At 38.2% G+C, this 14,697-nt stretch overlaps 1 protein-coding gene and 1 pseudogene across 1 annotated transcript in view; one reads left to right on the top strand and one right to left on the bottom strand.

Annotated features, from left to right (window-relative positions):
• XKR4 (XK related 4) overlaps positions 1–14,697 on the bottom strand; it is a 413,701-nt gene that overhangs the window by 226,548 nt on the left and 172,456 nt on the right. The gene's annotated exons all lie outside the window — the stretch shown is intronic.
• On the top strand, positions 4,344–4,628 carry LOC110578714 (annotated as a pseudogene).

Genomic DNA, 14,697 nt, shown 5'->3' with positions numbered 1-14,697 from the left:
AATGAGGTTAATTATGGAAATGTGGTTGGGTAACATTTTCAAGTGGTTTTATGTCAGTTTCCTCACTGGTAGCCTGAGGGCTTCATCTTTCCCTGATGACATTAGGAGAGAACCAGAAACGAAGGCTGCAAAAATGCAGCAGTTAAGCCACCAAAGCAGGTAGTCCAGTGACAGAAGAATGTTAAGAAATACTAGAAGAATAAATTTTCCAAACCCTGAGTTACAGGTAAACAGATTGAACAGGCCTGGAAACAGAGAAAGCAAGGGAGCAAACATAAGCCAGGCCAGGAATTTGTAGGGGTGAAGTGTCAGCAGCGAATTGCCCATCTTGATGCCATCCATTGAGGATTACTAATCACCCAGATGTTGCCCATCAGTGTTCTAGCTGGACAGATGCTCATTTGTGTCCAAGGCTCTTCCCAGTATCCCCCACCCCATATCATCCAACTAGTCTGGGGAAGATCACACTCTTGAGCCAAGGTGGAGAAATTAGTGTGTGTCGGGAGGTGGGGTGGGAACATGGTTGTCTTGAAGTGATGATGGCATGAAGGAAAAACATGCATTGACCAACACAAGAATAATTAGTTTGAAATTTACTGCTAAGATGGCACAGCAGGGGATGAGTTTTGCTGTTCAAGAGGTTCTTAGAGAAGATGAATTTTAAATTAAATCTTTATGAAGATGGTAAAGAAGGCCTGGAAGGGAATTCTAAAATAGGAAACAAGCTAGCAGAAATGAGCAAATCATGAGGCAGGGGACCATTGATCAGTGTTGTGAAATTGATTGGTGACAATGGTGAATAGTAAGAAATGAAACTGAAGATGCAGTGAGGAAAATTGATAGAAGGCTTTGAAGATTCTATGTCAGTCCAAATGTTCACATTCCTGTGACCCAGTGTCCTGACTTTGGAAGGTTTTGTTCCTTCCAAGGAGTTAATGATTCTAGAAATCAAGCTTAGATGTTGATGGGACTTTCAAGAAGTTAATATGATGATAACTGTAATGGATAGCTTAAATTCAGATATAAACAAATCAAGAATGAATTGATATTTTTCCCTGAGTATTTTATTTCCCAACTATTAGTCCAGATTCGCCATATCAAGTTGATTATGACAGAATGAATCAAATCAATACCCTGAGTTCAGATTTCTCATGCAACACTGTAAATGCCCATCTATACAAGAAACAAACAAACAAAAATTGTGCACATTTAGTACATAAAGATATCTTTAGGAAAACAGCTTAAAGTATGATATTCTCTTAAAAAATGGATGAAGTTTTTCCAGTTTATTTTTAAGATAAAAGTAAAAAAAATCTGCTTTACTGAAACATTATAATTATTAATAAGCAAAACATATTGTTTTAATAACATATAAAGCATTTTTCATAATTTAAGCACATATGAGGATGAAATTTATGATTTGTTTTACATTTTCTTTCCCAGAATGTAGCCAGTTTGTCATGTCCAAAAAAAGAAAACTTCTAGTAATTTTATCTTACAAGAACTATTGAAAAATATTACAAATTAACATTTATAATTTCACATTTGTTCCTTCTTCTTATAAAAGAGCTTATGTTAAACCATTTGGATTTTAAAATACAACGGAAAAAAATGACATTTGGTAACACTAATGAGTATGTTTTCTAACCACAATGGAATTGACTAGAAGTGTCAACAGAAAGATAAGAAAATCTCCAAACACATAGAAACTAAGTAACACCATGGTAAATAATCTATGGGTCAACGAAGAAATTTCAAGGAAAATTAAAAAATTTATAGAACTCATATGTAACTCATATGTGGAATCTAAAAAACAAAACAAACGAACAGGCAAAAAGCAGAATCAGATCTATAAATACAGAGAACAAACTGATGGTTGCCAGAGGGGAGGAGGTAGGGGGATGGGCAAAATGGGTGAAGGGGAGTGGTAGGTACAGGCTTCCAGTTATGGAATGAATAAGTCACAGGGATGAAAGGTTCATCACAGGGAATATAGTCAGAGGTATTGTAATAGTGTACAGTGTATACACTACACAAAATGTATGGTGACAGAGGGTAGCTACATCTGTGGTGAGCACAGCGTAACATATAGACTTGTCAAATCACTATGTTGTACACCTGAAACGAATGTAACATTGTGTGTCACCTATACTCAAATAAAAAATTTTTAAATAAAATAAAATACTTTTTGATAAATATATATTATATATATATTACACTTATATATGTATATATAACTGATTGAAAATGAACTATAATATTTCAAAATCTGTGGGGCACAGCTAAAGCAGCACCAAGTGGGAAATTTATAGCACTAAAAATCCTCACATGAGGATAGAAAAAGAGTCTCATATCAATAATTTATGTCCCATCTCAAGAATCTAGTAAAACAAGAGCAAAATGAACCCAAAGCAAGCAGAAGGAAGGAAAAAATAGAGAAGAAATCAATGAAATTGAAAACAGAAACAATGGGGAAAATCAATGAAACAAAGTTTTTGTGGTTTTTTTTTTTTTTTAAAAATTGATAAAGTTGACAAACTGCTATCCAGACTGACGAAGAGAAAAAAGACATAAGACACAATATACCATGATTAGGAATGAAACAAGTGATTTGGTAAACAAACTGTGAGGTACATCCATGGTATGGAATACTACTCAGCAATGAAAAAGAACAAACTATTGATACACGAGCCACTTGGATGCATCTCCCCATAACTACACTTCATGACCAAAATCTAATCACCAAAATTCCCATTTATATCATATTCTTAAAAAGAGAAAAAGATTCGTGGATGCCAGGTTTAAATTAGGGGATGGGAGTGGAAAAAAGTGAGTGTGGCTATACATGCGCAACATGAGGGTCCTTGTCAGTGGAAACATTCTTGATTGTATCAATTGTATCAACCCTGGTTGTGATATTGTACTCAAATTTTACAAGGTGATCCACTGGGGAGAACTGGGTAAAGAGTACAAGGATCTACCTTTCTCTTTTATTTCTTAGAACTGTCGATCTACCATTTTCTCGAAATAAAAAAAAAATTGAATTAAAAATACAATAGGAAAAATAGCAGTTGGAGGAAACAATGAACATTTGCTTTTTTAAAAAAATTTGTTGTGTCATGAGTTTCAATATTCTCTGAGTACAAAATTCATTATTATTTTGTGCACTAGGAAGATGAGGCTGAAATTACTTTTATAAGTGAATTGTGATGTCTAGTTTCATGCCAGAAAGTACCTTCAGGATCTATTGTAGAAGCCACAATTTTGAAGTTTTTAATCCTAGGATTCTTAAGTGAATTAAATGAATTTTACATCCCTTAATTTTCTTGGCAACATCTTTAGCTATTAGTTTTTAACTACCATAAAACAGCAAAGCCTGAAATTAAGTCACGAGGCATTGTAGCCTACACAAATAACAGGGCTCTTTCCCTGAGTCCTTGAAAGCTCAGTTGCAATCTTTGTGTGTGACTGAATCCTGAATGTCCCCCTGTGGGGACACGCTGTCCCTGATACTGATAGAATTCCTCATAATGTTAGATACTTGAGAGGAAAAAGGAAGGACAAATATGTCTTGTGCAAAGGAAATTTGGTCAGGTTCTAACTGTAAGTCATTTACTCTTTTTCCTACTAATTTGGGTTAGCAGTGCTCAGAGAAAGCCTCTTTGAACATTTTCGCTTAGCAGGTTTTTGCAGCCATATGCTTCAGCAGGGCTTCTAATTTCCACAAACAAGGTCCCCCACCTCCCCCAGGAATAGCATCCTGTGTAAGGCCCTTAGGGAGAACAGGGGTGGGAAAGGAGGTGGGTTGGCTGTCCCTCTCTCCTTAAAAGAGTGAGCAACTTTTAGTCTGCAAAGACAGGCTTCTGGTGAGCCCACTGTATCTGGTTCTGTTAGTAAAGCAGGGCCTGATGAGCCCACAGCACATTTCAACATCCAGTTCCAAGATTCTCTGTCTACCCCATTAGGTAAAAGACTTTATTCTGCTCTGGGTTCCTTGACCGGAATCCTAAGGCTTCTTAGAAGTTGAAGCATCTTGGATATTGAGAACTAGTATTTGGGAATTCCTAATGCCTATTCTCATCAGCACTACAGACTTAGTAGATGCACCTAAAGTCTCTAATATGCAAATATCCTTGGATCTAAACTGATTTTCTAAATACGGCCTTGAACTTAAGAGCCCAACACAAGACTGCCCTTTTGAAATCTCCAGTGGCCAGTATCTGATTGCGTAGTATATGGAGTGTATTCAAATCTTTGGAACTTTTAATGTGCCTATTTACATTTTGATTTTTTAAAAAGATTTTATTTATTGGAGGCATCTTTGAGCTCACCGAGTAGACACCATGAGCAAAGCTCACCCTCCCGAGTTGAAAAACTTTATGGACAAGAAATTGTCATTGAAATTAAATGGTGGCAGACATGTCCAAGGAATATTGCGGGGGTTCGATCCGTTTATGAATCTTGTGATAGGTGAATGTGTGGAGATGGCAACTAGTGGGCACAGAACAATATTGGAATGGTGGTAATACTAGGAAATAGTATCATCATGTTAGAAGCCTTGGAGCGAGTATAAACAATGGGTGTGTTCATCAGAAGAAATCAACTGCTTCCACATGTCCCCTCCATAGTACCTGTTTCACTATAATATAAAAATCAGGTCATGTGCATTCTCATTCTGAACTTTTTTGTTAAATAAACTTTTATAATAGTAAAAAAAAAGATTTTATTTATTTATTTGACAGAGATAGAGAGCACAAGCAGGGGGAGCGACAGGCAGAGGGAGAGTGAGAAACAGCAGGGAGCCCGATGTGGGGCTCAATCTAACCCCGTAGACTATAAATAACTTTGCTGACTAAACTGTAGTTTAAAGGGTAAATTTTCTGGAGGGCATTAATTTGGTCTTGAGCAAAAATCTATGTCAGATCATTTCGTGTATCTTTCCCTACAACATATACCTTCAACATTTGAATCTAAATATTTTTGAATCTTGGTGTTTTGAAGAAGGGCTTCTTCTTCTTGATGGGAGGTGGTTACTAACCACATCTGAGGAAGTCCCCTATCATGTACATTTACTGAAGGAATAAACTCAAAGGTCCTGTGATCCCATGAAACAGAGGAAAAGAGCACAACATCCCAGATGTCATCAGCTTTCGGCTGAGGGCATATTGCCAAAGAGGTGAGCGGATCTGTTTCCTAGATGACACTGGCTGCTGGCCTCATGCCCAGGGACCTGTGCAGCCCTGAGGTTGGAGGGCTCCCCTCTTCAAGGACATTCACTCCTGCCTCCTTGTGGGCTCACCACTCAAAGCATAATCCTCACAATCCCATATCCCTGTGAAACCAGAACACAGGGCTTCCTACCCAATGTTCCCAAAGCAAAGAGGCTGTCACTTGGCACAATGCCTTTGAAAGATGTCTATTCTGTACATTTACAGTAGGAACATGAAAGAGTAAATGCTGCCTAGAGTCCACTAGTGGCCCTGAAGACAATGCTTCCTCTGGGTGTCTTCCCTTTCTTCCCATTTTTGCAACTCCCATGTCTCCCTTTGCAGTCCACCTCCAGTCTCCCCATCTTCTGACTTTTCCAGACAATCCTACTGTGGTGTGGTGTGACTCCTTTCTCTTTCTCTGTCATTTCCATTCTCAAAACTAGAATCATTCATTTTGAAACTGTCATCTTGAGATAGGAGGTCCTAGGAAAAATCCTCTTTAATTTGCTTTGGGGTTCTTTGACAATACCTATGACAATTTTTTCTTCTTATGGGACATAAATGTGACTATTATTCCCAGGCCAGGTACTTCAGTCTCCCCAGAAGATAGATTCATGCATGCAGTGAGTGAAGAATCAATAGTGTCTGTAGAATTTCTGTGAGCTCCCTCTTGTTTCTTTCCTTTTTTTTTTTTAAGATTTTATTTATTTATTGACAGAGACACTGCGAGAGGGAACAGAAGCAGGGGCAGAAGGAGAGGGAGGAGCAGGCTTCCCACCGAGCAGGGAGCCTGATGCAGGCCTTGATCCCAGGACCCTGGGATCATGAACTGAGCTGAAGGCAGACACTTAACCGACTGAGCCACCCAGGTGCCCCTCCCTCTTGTTTCCATTAGAAAATAAACACATGCTTGCTTCTTAATGTCCTGGATGAGGTAATATCAACTGCCTTGAATAAAATAAGAGAGTTGGTAGGCTGACATCAAGGACTGCTGTTGGGGGGGCAGGAGGTTGGTGAGAGAAAGATTCAGAGCAGTTGTCCCCATGTGCTTATAAACCTTGGCTATAGTTTGGCAGAACAAGGCAAAGCCATCTGCATGCTCCCCAAGACCAAGCAAACTATGTCAGCATGTAGATCTGAAGCACCTCTGGTGCAGAGGTAGAAGCATTGTGTAATATGGAAATGAAAAATAAAAGGACAGAAAAACTCTTTAAGTGGGTTCCCTTCCTGTTTCATTTCAATTAGAAGGAGCCCCCAAGTCTTGATTTAAATATACCATCTATATATTTCTTCTATTCTTCCTCTTTTCTTTCTGTCTCACACATGTACACACACACACACACCCCTCTTCAACTAGAATAATTCAATTCTTCATTCAGTCACTCAAAGCTGTGTGCTACTACTTTTTTATGAAATCAATATTTTTTTCCCATAAGTTTTAAATTTAAGGATTTTTCTACTTCCCATCTTAGACCTCAAGAATCCCTCCTCTTCCTTTTCCTACTTGCTGGAAGGATGAATGATGTCCATGTTACTGAATAGCCAATAATTTTGTAGAATAAGATAATCAACTTTGCTTCATGGGCATGTGTGACTATTTAATGTACTACTTAATTTTGGTCACCCAGCTCAGCTGGGCTCAGGGGATGGGGGGAGGGGAGTGGGAGCTGTGTTCAAAGATGGAGGAGGACCACAGCTCACCAATCATTGTGAGGGCCAGGGCTTCCACTCTGTGGGAGATGGGTTGTGATATGACTTGTATTTTAACAGGATCCATCTGACTGCTATGCTGAAAATAGCCTGAAGGCTGGGGGGCAGGGAAGGCAAAGCAAGAAATTACAGTGACTTAAACGGGAGTAGCATTTGAGTTAGTAGCAGAGGGTTGAATTCTGGATTTTTTTTTTAAGATTTTATTTATTTATTTGACAGAGAGATAGAGAGCACAAGTAGGCAAAGAAGCAGGCAGATGGAGAGGGAGAAGCAGGCCCCCCGCAGGGCAGGGAGCCCGATGCAGGACTCGTTCCCAGGACCCTGGGATCATGACCTGAGCCGAAGGCAGACGCTTAACTGACTGAGCCACCCAGGTGCCCCAGAATTCTGGATTTTTTACAAAGATACAGCCAATAGGTCTCCCTGATGGATTGGGTGTGTACTGTAAAAAAAAAGAGGTAAGGCTGATGAAGTAGTTTAAAAATGTCACCACACATCCTTAACAGTCCTCTCCTGAGAAGGTGAAGACTAATAAGCTCCCCCTTTAGTGTGGGCTGGACTTAGTGACATGCTTCAAATGAATGGAAAGTGGTGGAAGTGCTGATGTGACTCACAAGACTAGTACATAAAAGATCCTGTGTATTCCTTCTTCATGCTCTCCCTCAGGCACTCACCCAGCTGTCATGGCATGAGGACACTCAAACAGCCTTATGGAAAGACCCATGTGTGAGGAACTGCAGCTTCTTGCAACAGCCATATGAGTTCAACTGTCTTGGAAGTGGATCCTCCAGCCCCAGTCAAGCCTTCAGATGACACAGCCCTGTATGGCATTATCTCAGCAACCTCATGAGACATTCTAAGCCAGATCTCTGAATCTCCTGAATCTTGAATTGTGGAATTATGAAAAAAAATGTATTTGTTGTTTAAAAAACAAACAGATGAATCATTCAAATTTAAATAAAATCACATTTACAAATATTAATAAGGCTTCAAATTACATAATTTAGTAAGCTTAGTGATATAATTCCTGAATTTTCTCACATAATAAATGAGAAAAGAAACCTATAAAGAAACCCACTACCTTGGCCATCACCTCATCATAATTCAAGTCTCTGTATCTCTATTTTTTTTTAAATGATAAATAGGTCTGTAGGCATCAGTAAGAAAAGGGGAGGAGAAGGAATATACTTTGTACCCATGGGTTAATCATATTCAACTTTTACTGTGATCTAGCCTTCACTGAGAAATTGTGGCAGGGTTGGTAGGGTCAAGTGATGGCCCTTAGAAGTACCATTGGCCATCTAGTTTAAAAAATTACCAAAGGGTAAATTCCGCATTATGTCCTCTCTCTCTTTCCTGATAATTTCCCAATACCATCAGCTGTGAAACAGGCTGGCCTCATATCAGATCTGAGGAGAATGGATGGGGGTTGGAGTCACACATGGGCTTCAGTGAAAGCCCCTGATGAAACTACTATTTCCTTCATTATTAATAGAGAAAAACATGTGCATTTGGATGTGCAAAAATATATATATATTTTTAGTTATCATTTTACTGGAACTTATTTATAAATGAAGGTTCTGGAATGCTTTTTCAACTTGAGAAAAATTTCACCAGCATTCTTCTCCACAAAAATAGCCATGGATAGTCAGGATGGTAGCTTCCATTCCAGCATTCACTTGCTGAATTAACTTGAATCAAAGTCACAGCTGACATTGGGATAGCACTTTACAGTTTATACAGCACTTTCATATGTATGAAGAGATTTGTCATCTACATCATAGCCCTTGAAGGAAGTGTGGATGTATAAAGTTGACAGATGGGATCCTGATTCTCAGGGAAGTTTGGAATTGCTTTGAGCCATGGAGCAGTTGGTGGAAGGGCTGGTATCCAGAAGTAGGTCTTCTACCTTTAGGCCCACCTCTCCATAGCTACTTCTCCAAAGCACCCAGTTGTCATTAAAAATAAAGCACTTATGTTGAAAGACCTAAATGTGAGATAGGAGTCCATCAAAATCCTAAAGGAGAACACAGGCAGCAACCTCTTCGACCTCAGCCGCAGCAACTTCTTCCTAGAAACATCGCCAAAGGCAAGGGAAGCAAGGGCAAAAATGAACTATTGGGCCTTCATCAAGATAAAAAGCTTTTGCACAGCAAAGGAAACAGTCAACAAAACCAAAAGACAACCAACAGAATGGGAGAAGATATTTGCAAATGACATATCAGATAAAGGGCTAGTATCCAAAATCTATAAAGAACTTACCAAACTCAACACCCAAAGAACAAATAATCCAATCAAGAAATGGGCAGAAGACATGAACAGACATTTTTCCAAAGAAGACATCCAAATGACCAACAGACACATGAAAAAGTGCTGAACATCACTCAGCATCAGGGAAATCCAAATCAAAACCTCAATGAGATATCACCTCACACCAGTCAGAATAGCTAAAATTAACAAGTCAGGAAATGACAGATGTTGGTGAGGATGTGGAGAAAGGGGAACCCTCCTACGCTGTTGGTGGGAATGCAGCTGGTGCAGCCACTCTGGAAAACAGTATGGAGGTTCCTCAAAAAGCTGAAAGTAGAGCTACCATATGACCCAGCAATTGCACTACTGGGCATTTACCCCAAGTATACAAATGTAGTGACCTGAAGGGGTACATGCACCCGATGTTTATAGCAGCAATGTCCACAATAGCCAAACTATGGAAAGAGCCAAGATGTCCATCGACAGATGAATGGATAAAGAAGAAGTGGTATATATATACAATGGAATATTATGCAGCCATCAAAAGGAATGAAATCTTGCCATTTGCAATGACGTGGATGGAACTGGAGGATATTATGCTGAGTGAAATAAGTCAATCAGAGAAAGACATGTATCATATGATCTCACTGATATGAGGAATTCTTAATCTCAGGAAACAAACTGAGGGTTGCTGGAGTGGTGGGGGGTGGGAGGGATGGGGTGGCTGGGTGATAGACATTGGGGAGGGTATGTGCTATGGTGAGTGCTGTGAATTGTGTAAGACTGTTGAATCACAGACCTGTACCTCTGAAACAAGTAATATACGTTAAAAAAAAGAAGATAGTAGGAAGGGAAAAATGAAGGGGGGGGGAATGGAGGGGGAGACGAACCATGAGAGACTATGGACTCTGAGAAACAAACTGAGGGTTCTAGAGGGGAGGGGGGTGGGGGGATGGGTTAGCCTGGTGATGGGTATTAAAGAGGGCACTTATTGATTGGAGCACTGGTGTTATATGCAAACAATGAATCATGGAACACTATATCAAAAACTAATGATGTAATGTATGGTGATTAACATAACATAATAAAAGAAAAAAAATGAAGCACTTAGCACCATGCCAGGGATGTAATACTAGCAGAACAAATAACTACTATCGTTAAAGGAACCAAACTGATAGACTGCTCTAAGAAAGAACCATGGCTAGAGCTCTTTTAGTGGAATTAGTTTGGAATACAGATCTCTCAGACTCCATCCCAACAGAACAACCCCTTGGGCACCCCATCACTTCCCAGAGCTGACACTGGGACGTAGGTTCTACTGTCCAAGCCCTGGGAAGAAACATGCAACCACAGAAGGTTTTTAATGAATTTCACAGTTATTCTACCAACTTACTTTGGGAATAACCTAGGTTTAGTCAAGAAAGAGCAGATTCTGACCTGCTTGTCACTATGCAGTCTGATAGTTATGCTTGATGTTTGGTTGTAAAGTTCTGAAACAATCTTTTTTTGAAGAAAATTATACTAAGAAGTTCACTTGGGGATTTTTTTGATGGAGCATGCCAAGGCCCAAGAATATAAACAGAGAAGTGATTTTAAAAAACTCCCTTTTCATTAATCCCTCACTCCCCCTCAAATCAAGAATGAGTCATAATAAGTTTTCCTCCTGATGTGTACATTTTCCCCTTTTCTTGCAGGTTAGCAAAACTTGGCATTGGCTGTGAGGCTCACAATTCAATGTGAGTGGCATGTACAGTTTCTAAATTTTTCATCTGAAATAAATATTTTTCTCATTCAAGTTTTAACATTAGAGATTTCCCACTCCCCATCCTTGATCTCAAAAATCCCTCCTCTCCCCTCTCCTACTCACTATGTTCCTTTATGAGAAAATACATGACATCCACATCTCTGAGCAACTAATACTTTTATGGAATAAAATAATCAACTTCACTGAATGTATTTCACCTATTTGATGTACTACTTAATTTTGATCACCCAACTCAGGTGCGATCAGAGGATGATTGTTATGGTAGACCAATATCATCATGAACCTAATACTTTTTTTTCCAAAAGAAAAGTAATATTGAAATCTCTTAAGAAAGTCATTGCCCAACTCAAAAAGGGAGAAAAATTCAAACCCAAAAAAGTTCTATGATTATCCTAGAGACAAATCAAGATTTTATTTTTCCACTGGTATCTGTTATCATTTGAAAACTGGTCTTTTCTCCCAGATACAAAGCAGAAGGTGATAGAACAGGTGATCTTCATATAGCATATTTTAACAAAACCATTAGTCAAACTCTGAATAAAATCCTCTTACACCAATCTAGAATTGTTAATTAGGAGATTTTTCCTTGGTGTTTAACAGAAAGTGGATGAGTTTTTTTGTCTTGAAACCCGTATGTAATTATAACATCTTATTATATACAATGGTTATTATTTAGTCCTGTTTTCCAAACTTCTATTAATTGTATTAAAGCCATTGATACTCATATTATCTTTTTTGTTTTTGTTTCCCCAACTTTTTTATTTTTTATTATTTTTTTAAATCTTTTTTTTTTAATTTATTCATTTGAGACACAGAGATACAGAGAGAGAGAGAGAGAGAAAGCATGAGCAGAGAGAGAGGCAGAGGGAGAGGAAGAAGCAGGCTCCTCGCTGAGCCAGGAGCCCGATGTGGGGCTCGACCCCAGGACCCTGGGATCATGACCTGAGCTGAAGGCAGACGCTTAACCATCTGAGCCACCCAGGCGCCCCCCAACTTTTTTATTAATACAGACATATATATATACACACACAGAGTGCGCATGTAATTTCTAGATTTCACATGGAAAATTCTATTCGGCATGTGTGACTGTAATTTACAACATTCTTTATTTGATTTGGTAGTATTAATTTTAAATGTTGTGTGTATATTACTAAGTGAGATTATATATGTAATATACATATAATATAAATGTATATTCTATATACATTATTATTGTTTTAGTAACTAGAATAATTTATATGGCATGGAATCCATAAAACTTTCTGGATACAAGCTCTTTCTTTAGGGTAATTTGCATAATTTTACAGTTTCTTTCATGGCTATTAATCTGTCAAGGTTGTTTTGTGTCAGGTTTGATCATTCATATTTATTATCATTCAATGACCTCTGAGTAATTTTTACTTTTAATCTAAAATCAAATATTTTCTAAAAATCCCAAATATTTTACTAGTTCAAAGCGACTATAACTCCTTTAAAAATGATTATGAATGGTCATGCCAAAGTAAAGAGTTAATACTTATACATACACTCATTAAAAAAAAATAGAATAATCAAGCAAAGTATAAGCTTAAGCTGTGCCTCTCATTTACATTGTCTTTTTTTCAATGTCATGGAAAAATGAGAGAATAGATAGACATATGACTAGAGAGCTACAGGAAGAAAACTTTCTTCTCTTATAATAATGTGGTTATTTACAAGCTGATTAATGGCAAGGAGGTCACAACCAAATGTTTGTGTTAAGAAACAGGACACCCTGGGGCGCCTGGGTGACTCAGTCAAGTATCTGACTCTTGATTTCGCCTCAGGTTATGATCTCAGGCTTGTGAGATCAAGCCCGGAGTTGGGATCCCCACTCAGCATGGAGTCTGCTTGAGATTCTCTTTCTCTCCCTCTACCCCTCCCCCTACTCTCTCTCTCTCTCTGTGTCTCAAATAACTAACTAACTAACTAACTAACTAAATAAATAAATAACATCTTAAAAAGAAAAAGAAACAGGCCGCACTGAGTCAACAGAAGCTTACCTATTGGATTTGCCTGTTTGCACATTTACTAAATCCCAACAATACTCTCAGTTCTATGTGTGATGACTCCGCACATACACAGCAAACTCTGTTTTGTGCCAGATGGAAAGAGAAACAATGAATTTAACAAACATAAAAACACCTGAGGTAATTCTTAGGCTTGAAATACACCATTGGGTCAGGGGCATTGGAATGCTTTTCTACACTCTCCTCACACAGACCTTAATAAAATGACTTTATTTTTATTTCAAAAGTGAGTAATCCTCTAATCAGGTAGCTTTTATTTGAATGAAACACAAAAATACATTGCAAAAACAAAGGGAAATGATTTGACCATCATTAATGATATTGTTACCTTTAGAAATGTGATGCATCTCTCCAAAACCAATTAAAAAACCTTTGTCAACTTATGGTCTTTCATTACTACCAGTTCATATTTGAGAGAAGAGCAAATGCATGGCTTTATTCTGCAAAAAAATTATAATTTTGCATCTATTCCATCTACATCTAGTCATTTCTCTGTAGGCTTCCAAATGATAAGTATCTTAGGGAACAATATCTCAGCCAATTGGCACCATTCTGGAGGAAACAAGTGTGACTTCAGGATGAAGACTTACTCCCACTGTGTGATGAGGTTGAGAGGAAGAGCGGTCCCCAGCACACCACACTGACTTGCTCTTCTAGCATTTGAAGAGATGGCCCAACCAGAAAATAAAGGTTCTTTTCAGATGGTGGCAGCTTTCAAACCAGTGAAATATGACAGTTGGGTTGAAATGACATCTAGTCTACTAAACTATAGAATTTGTTTCCCTTATCACTTACAATATATCAAAATATAGGAGAGAGGATAACAAGTTTCCCTCCACACACTGGCCCACTTAAAAAGTGAGCAAAGGGCATATCACAATTGAAACAATTCAGCCAAACTGAGAGTAGAGCCACTGAAATGTTGTCACAACAGCATCATTTGTAAATTTACAGACATACAATGGCAGAGATCAATGGTGGACAGTCAGTACCTTAGAACATTTTAGAAGTGGGAAAGAGGAGTATGTGCAAGTCCTGCATTTCACAAATACATTTGTGGTTAACATTTTTCAAATTTCAGGGAAATGCTTCTCTACATGGCTTGCCTGTGTTCTCTAGACAAAAGAAGACCACAGCTGAATGCCTTCAAGTTTTGTGTTATTTTGCTGCCAGAGTTGATGTTCTTTGGTGTATGGGAAGGATTGATGCAGTGGAATCCCTTGGGTAAGAGAAAAGAAAAATGAATTAATCTTCGAGTCCTTTATCTTAGAGGGCATGGACACAATATGCTCTTGAATAATAGAGAATTATTTCCCACTAACTACTGAAAGTCTGTCTTTCTTTCTTTCTTTCTTTCTTTCTTTCTTCTTTCTTTCTTTCTTCTTTCTTCTCTTTCTTTTTCTTCCTTCCTTCCTTCCTTCCTTCCTTCTTTTTTCTTTCTTTCTTTCTTTTCTTTCTTTCTTCTCTTTCTTTCTTTCTCTCTCTTCCTTCCTTCCTTTTTCTTTTTCTTTCTTTCCTTCTTTCCTTCATTTCTCCTTCTTTTCTTTCTTTCTTTCTTCTTTCCTTTCTTTCTTCTCTTTCTTTCTCTCTTCCTTCCTTCCTTCTTTTTTCTTTCTTTCTTTCTTTCTCTTTCTTTCTTTCTTCTCTTTCTTTTTCTTTTTCTCTCTCTTCCTTCCTTCCTTCCTTTTTCTTTTTCTTTCTTTCTTTCCTTCCT

This window comes from Neomonachus schauinslandi, chromosome 4, assembly GCF_002201575.2.
Source record: "Neomonachus schauinslandi chromosome 4, ASM220157v2, whole genome shotgun sequence".
Lineage (NCBI taxonomy): Eukaryota > Metazoa > Chordata > Mammalia > Carnivora > Phocidae > Neomonachus > Neomonachus schauinslandi.
The sequence above is the reverse complement of the archived record's forward strand: the minus strand, read 5'-3'. Positions and strand labels throughout refer to the sequence as shown.